We start from the raw sequence: 7,850 nt of genomic DNA on the forward strand, positions 1-7,850 counted from the left end.
CGTCTATTTTTATATTGTGTTTTTTCTTAATCTAGCTTTGGTTAAACTAATTGCATTCACTTATACTAATTTCTTAAGAAGTAAAATGTGATTAAGTATAATGTCAAAAGTTCGAATTTATATGAATGTAAAAGTAACGTTCTTAAAAGGATTGCTTCGGATTGAATATTTGACGAATTTATTTTTATTATCTGTACGGGATGCAGATACTAATGCAATACGAAAAAGAAATGAAATGAGTAACTAGTACGAGGAGTGGGTTATCAAACATAGGCTAATAATGCCATATGTATATAATGCCATACTAATTTAAACAACCTGCGGCCAGGAAACCTCGATACATGTCTATGAAATCTAAAGCATCTTATCCATATATTGCAATTTGCATGTTTTACTAATATATATATATATAAACACTACAGTTAAGCACCCATTTGCATTAATTTACATTAGCCTCTGTGTACTATATATGCACTGGAAAACTCATTATTTTTTGGATGATGAAAGGAACCCGTAATTACTATGTGAAAGTATGAACTGGGTAAACCTAACCTTGTGGCCCTAGCAGGTAAAGGATCTCAATGAGACAAATCAGTCTAAATTGTCTATAGCTGATCAGCTCATACCAAGAATGTTAATATGTCACTCCAGTTGAGAGTCGAACTTAGGAACTCATTATTTTGTTATTAATAGTCCGTCCTAGGTGGTGCACAACCGAATCTATTTGCTGAGGTGTTACTAGATCTCCTTGATAATCCACCTCTGAGGAACAAGATTCTGTGAGAAAATTGTCCCCTTTAAGATCCTTAATCCTTGTCTTTATTAACTTAACATCGTACTACTTGGCGGCCCCACAGGGTGCAAGTAGCCTGATTACAATCTAATCTAACCCAAATATAATGACTGTGATTAACACCTCGATCTTTTGGCAATTTGTTAACTAAAGCTTCATGATCTGATCTGCTTTTAAGATCTTTTAAGAAGCTTTTCTGCTACTGAAACTTATATTTAAACACCAGTAAAGTGTTAAAAACACCACATAATGATACAAATTATTAACCTAATAGGCTAATAGACATAAAAGGTTGCTTTCAGTTATGTTGCAGACAGCTAGCTAGCTTATATGTAAAGTAATTTTTTTTTTTTTTTTTAAATATAAAGTTGTCAGGCTGTGGATAAGTTGATGGAGGAAGCTTGTGTGTGTGTGTGTGTATATATATATATATATATATGGTATGAACAAGAGTCATTTATATATGATATCAAGATTTTATATATATATATATATATATATATATATATATATATATGAAGATCTCCCTTCTCAATATTCAAGTGGTTCTGAACTTTCATGCATGGCCCCTTTTGCCTTTGTGCACTCGGGTGTTATATGATCTATGATTTAGTTGAAAACACGACATTATCCTTCCTTTAAAACGCTTAATCTTTGTACTAAAAGGATGTTTGTTATTTTGGATTAGTTAATTTCAAAGAACCAATTTAAATTATTTCCATCTAGATGGAGGGCACAAGAAATTTTAACTAACTGACTTACTTAAATCAAGAAAATCAATAAACAATTTAAACTACAAGAAAAATGTTATTTATCGCTCATAAATTTTTCTTAATATCTTTTCACATGATGTGTCTTATATTCATTGAATATTATGAATTAGTTGACTCACATAATTACCATAAAAGTTTTTAGGAGGAATGTATATAGCATTATATTCTTTATACAAATTAAAGAGTTAAACTCTAAAACATGCATATCCTGACATATAAAATGGGCGAGTAACAAATCCCAAAACATGAAATGAATAAGGATAACACTATTCCCCTTGTCAAACAATGGAACCCGATTTCGAACAAAAGGAAAAATGACTGAAATGCACAAGTAGACACATGTATTTCTAAAAATATGACGCTGCTGAGATTGGACAAAAATATGAAAAACACGTTTGGAAAATGCGTTTTATCACATTTCCGATCAAACATGAAAGGCAAGTAAGACTTGTGTTTCTCGAGAAACGCAAATCTCACTTACGTTTTTTTTTTTCCCTTGTCTTCTTTGGCGAAGGACCAGCAAGAAGCACAAGAAGAAGATGGAGATAAAATTCAGGGCAGTCCCAACTGTGGAAATAATAATACTACAAAAACGTCACCGCCTAATAGTACCAGTTCTCCCCCACCCCCACCACCCGCTGCCACTGCCACAACCGCAGCAGCGTCAATTACGCCTACAACGACAGCGTTCACAGGCAAAAGATCCGAATTCAATGACCCTGAAAGCGACCGTTCACTCCTCGCAATCAATACCCAGCGTTGCTTCTCCCAAACCCAATCTAAATCTTCCACCGCGCTTCCGGCCACCCAGTCTTTCCCCGCCGTTCTAAGCTCCAGTTTTGGCGCCCTTCTGACATTGGTTGCCTTCTCCTTCGCCGGATAAGACAAGAAAAAAAAAAAAGAAAAAAAAAAGAAGAGAGATGTGATCAAATGCATTTCCCAAATGTGTTTTTCATATTTTCATCCAATCCCTAGCAACGTCATATTTTAAGAAATGCATGTGCCGAGTTACTTACACATTTCAGTCATTTTTCCCAAACAAAACAGTATGGTGCATTGCACGCGCCTATCTCTTATTAGTTGAAGTGCTCTTATTAGTTGAAGTGGAAAGAGCTAATGCGTTGGTAGGGGATGGGATAAAGATCCACGCCATCCACCCTCAATTTGTTATTTACTTATCTATTAATTAATTTTTATTTTTTTTTTAATCTGTGGACTGCAGGTCGGTTTTGGGAGGGAGGTCAGGTGAGGCACACAGATGAGACGGTTCCAATAAAACAGCTAACCAAAGAATTTGGATAAGGTGGGAATTCAACAATTGTAATTATATATTATGCCAAAAACAAGATATATAAAGCATGCTTGATAATTGGCTTATTATTATCATTATATAATATGGTCAGGAATAAACATAATGCTCACACCATTAAAATAAAAACTGTAGTGAAGCTATCTAGCTAGCCACTCCTAGTTTGTGTTTAGTCAAACTTGCATTATTGAAACTTTTAAAAATTTAATATTTTTTTTGAAAACTTTTAAAAATTTAATATAATTTAATTCTAATTGATGAATATTTGGGGGACGATAGAAAATTGTATCTTATTATCTAATTAAGAATGTGTATTGAGTAAACTCTATTCCTGTATAATATATCACAAATTGTATAGGAGATATAAATCGCACTAGAAAAATTATGTGTGGCTGACTCGACTGAGAATGTGTTCGATAAAAATTGAACTCATGACATTTAGATATAAATAGGGATGACAATTTCGATCTGCCCCTAGATATCCACCGAATTCACCACGCATGTGTCATGTTTTTAGGGTGATAGTCTGTGGTCAGTCGGGGTGGGTCCTGAAAATTGAACTCGCAGTGAGTCGAGTTGGATTTGAGTTTTATGTACAACACCAATCTAGAACTTCACTCGACCTACTATGTGTGCCAGTGTGTGTGTCTATATATATAATTTGGTTAATATGAGAAACACTCTCAAGTAAAAACATGTGGACAAATGTAAACCATTGATATGTAACATCTAATGAATAAAAAATCAAAAAAAAAAAGAAAAAAAAAAAGAGCAAGGTCATTTTCATAAACATTAAAAAAAATTAAATTTGTAATATTTATGTAAATGACCACATCATTTTTTTAATACTACTGACTCTATTACATTGTAGTATGAAACACAAAGGGTCAACAATGCCTCTATCTCATGACCTTCCACATGAAAAATGTCACTACATGCCATCTGAGCACAATGTATTCGACTTTTTTTTTTTCAATTATTAGATCTACTAAAGTAATGATTTAATTGGATTCATTCAGAGGTTCTCACCTAGAACATGATTATCATGGGAGCCGAATCATATATATATATATATAATAGTAAAATAAGTATATAGTTAGTTAAAAAAAGTTTATATAATTTTATTAACTTTTTACTATTTTTAGCTCTAAACTAATAAATTTAAATTTATTTTTAATAATAATAATAATAATAATAATAATAATAATAATAATAAATGGTCGGTACGTACTTTCAGTGGATATCTGCACCTGATGAATTTTAAAAAATTCACTTAATACGTATGGGTTTGGGGTGGAGGTGGATGGTGAAATTTTTTTTCATTTTTTAGATAAAGAAAAGTACATTTTTGGTACATTTCAACAATTTAATTGGATACATGAATGAAGAATTAGAAACTTTATTTAAAAAAAAAAAAAATCTAAGAATTACAAACTACATAATTAAAGTAAGGAATAAGGGTCAAATAGGCCATTGAACTGCACACAATAATGCAATTAGGCCACTGAATCTTAAAAAACAACAATTAGACCACTAAACTAACAAATTTCATTCAATTAGTCTAATTTACAGGTTTTATAGGTTAGTAACAGGTCACCCAAAAAATTTAAAATTTTTTAAAAAAATTATTATTTTAAAAAATAATAAATTAAAAAAAATGTTTCCTCGCTCTGTCGGAGACGGTTAAACTTTTTTTTTTTTATATTATTTTTAAATAATAATTTACAAAATATATTTTAAAACTTGGGTGACATGTTACTAACTTGTAAAACCTGTAAATTGGCTTAATTGTATGAAAATAGTTAGTTTAGGGACCCAATTGTTGTTTTTTTAAGTTCAGTGGCCTAAATGCATTATTGTGTGCAATTCGATGGCCTATTTGACCCTTATTCCTTAAAGTAAACACCACGTGTCAATCTTTTTCAGTTCATCTTTAAATTGCACTTGAAAATATCATAAATATTAATTAATGAACTATATTATAGCTTAAATGTATATATCCCCAATATTAATAGTAGGTTAACAGATGGCAAAAAGGAAAATCAAGAATTTGATAAGGGCAATCAATAACCATATATAAATACCACCTACTACCACCCTACCAGTAGCAACAAATCTGATTGAAATAAAGCTATAGCTTTATGGTTTTTTTTTTTTTTTTTTTTTTTTTTTTTTTTTTTTTTTTGAATATAGCTTTATGGTTTGTGCCCCAATTCCATTATCCCCAACAAATTAAAAGTTCATCTCTTCCATTCATCACCTGCATATACAAACACAGTAGATTGGATTGGGTTCGTACCACATCTTAATTTGCGCATGATATTCTCCGCATTTCACTTTTTTTTTTTTTAATAACAATTTTAGATTTATTTTTTAGTACAAGGAAAATAAATAAACTAATAATGAATCAAAGAAAATTTCATTTAGATCTTATAACTATCGAGGTATTATTAATTAGAGTCCACAGGTTTTAAAACTGTCAATTTGAATTCATAATTATTCAATTTTTTTCAATTTTAATCTATCCGGCTAAATTAAGTGACTGAAAATTTGAACTAAGTAGTTGAAATATAGCACATCTTGTTGTACACCCTCACCCTTATGGTTTTGCCTCCTATTTGTAATGGGAGTTTCCAAATCTTATTAGAATTGGGAAAATATTGTATTTAAGAATTTGCTTAGTTACACTAGTTTAGGGATGTTTGGTTCATGGAAAATGTTGTTTTTTGGTGTTTGGTTCATAGAATTCATTTTCCAATGGAAAATGAATTTCTCAAATTTGAGGAAAACAAAATCCTTGTTTTGTTTGGATCAAGGATTTTGTTTTCCATGGAAGATGAGAAGAAAAAATGATATGAATTGCCTATTTTACCCTTGTTTTCTTTTTTAATTATATTATTCTTATTAATTTGTAGGGTATATAGGTCTTTATACTCGTTATTCCTTACAATTCCAAATTTAACCAAACAATATAATTAATATTATATTCCTAGTAATTCTTTTTCCACCAACCAAACAATGAAATTCATCTGCTTAGTAATTATTTTTTCATGAAATTTCAATTCTACTTCCCTTAAAATATTTTCCGCGAACCAAACGAACCCCTAGTATATAAAACGGTTGGTGGGATGGGGGCTAAAAACGGAATTTCACTTTGTTTGGCATCACCATTAGTTCAACACAATCTATTGTCGGCTGATATTCCTCATATCCTCCCTTTTTTAGCCTTGCAAAGAGATTGGTACAACTTCTCAAAGCTTATCCGTTTTGCAAGACAACTTTCAACACTATCCATCATTTAGCACTTAATTTTTCCTTAGACAGCTAATTACCACAAGTTGAGGTTGCCACATCACCACAACATTGCTTAAAATATATACTCCGTGGTTAACATCCTTTTTACATTCTTTTAAGAATAATATTCATAAATACATGTCAAAAGCCTTGCGGTTGGGTGATATAATTGTGACCTCTTAGATGAGAAGTCTCAAGTTCAAATCTCAATGTTATTGAATTATCCAACATAGAAGATATAGAAGATTATTTACATTCATGGATTATTGATAAATTAATTGACTACACCATAAGTTAATAATGAATACTCGTATCTAATTGTACGTAGGGGTCTCTAGCATGATTTAGTAAAAAAAAATGTAGCTATACATTTTCTAGCCAAAATTGTCAATATGTTCAGGCCATAATGGTTCTAAATTGCAAATGCCACACTAATAAGTGTGGGAGTGACCTTAATATTAGATACATTATTATATTTACATACCTTTACAATATTCAAATCTCTGATCTCTCAGTTACATTAAAAGTATTCTAACCAATTCTTTCAAACTCTCAAATTTAGGAGTTTTATTTTTCAATGCAACATTATGAAAGTTATAAGAAGCATATCCTTTATAACATATTCCATTTTAGTGTCACAGTTGGTCGTACCATATTCATTTTGCAAAGGACTATCCCTTTCATCATGGGAATTTTGCTTTAGGTCTTAAAGTATGAGGAAGGGGGAAACAATGGGTTATTGATCGGGACATACACTTCCTACCTTTCACACCAGTGGAAAAAAGATCGGAAAATCTTTCTGATTAGGATGTCATAGAGTTAGGGCCGAAGAGTTGGTAATACGTTTGTTGCGGTGGAACGTCTTAAATTCCTAGCTTTTATTTTTCATTTAGGAATTTTATTAAACAGATAAGGGTTCAGGTAAGTTAATGTGTCGTTATTGCTATTATTTTTCTAGGAAATGATGGTCAAATATGTCATTCAATTATACACCAAACTATCATTCAGTCATAGAATTCAAAAAATTGCAATTGAGTCTTTGAAGAATACAAATTTATGCAATTCACTTAAAATGACATGTTTACCTGGTAATAAGTTGACTTGGCAGTTACTGATTTTTTTTTTAAATAAAATAATATTAAACAAAATAATTTTTTAAACAAAAAAATCTCACCGTATCCCCCCCTCTCATGCATTAGTCTCCACCGAAGACAACGAACCATCTCCGGCAAGAGACGAACCTCTTCGTCTCTAATCAGGAGACGAATAGGTCTCTTCATCTCCATGTCGGAGAAGAAGGCAAGGAGTGAGTTTTTTTTTTTTTTTTAAATAATTTTATTTAAAATTATTAAAATGAAATTTAAAATAAAAAGTATTTTTAATTTTGTAACTGTCATGTCAACCTATTACAAGGTAAATAAGTCAGTTTAGGTTGTATTGCATGAATTTGCATTGTTTAAGAACTCAAATAATCAAGTGTAATTTTTTTTTTTTAATTCGAGGGCTCAATTGCGGCAAATTATGCTGTGCACCATGCATGGTGCACAGTGTTCTATGTTCATAATTACTGAACTATATGTTCATAATTATAAAGTTGTATATTCATAATTTTTTAACTTCATATTCATAATTATTGAAATCTATATTCACAATTACAGAACTCTATGTTCATAATTTTCGA

Source organism: Ipomoea nil, unplaced genomic scaffold (assembly GCF_001879475.1).
Source record: "Ipomoea nil cultivar Tokyo-kokei standard unplaced genomic scaffold, Asagao_1.1 scaffold0418, whole genome shotgun sequence".
Classification (NCBI taxonomy): Eukaryota; Viridiplantae; Streptophyta; class Magnoliopsida; order Solanales; family Convolvulaceae; genus Ipomoea; species Ipomoea nil.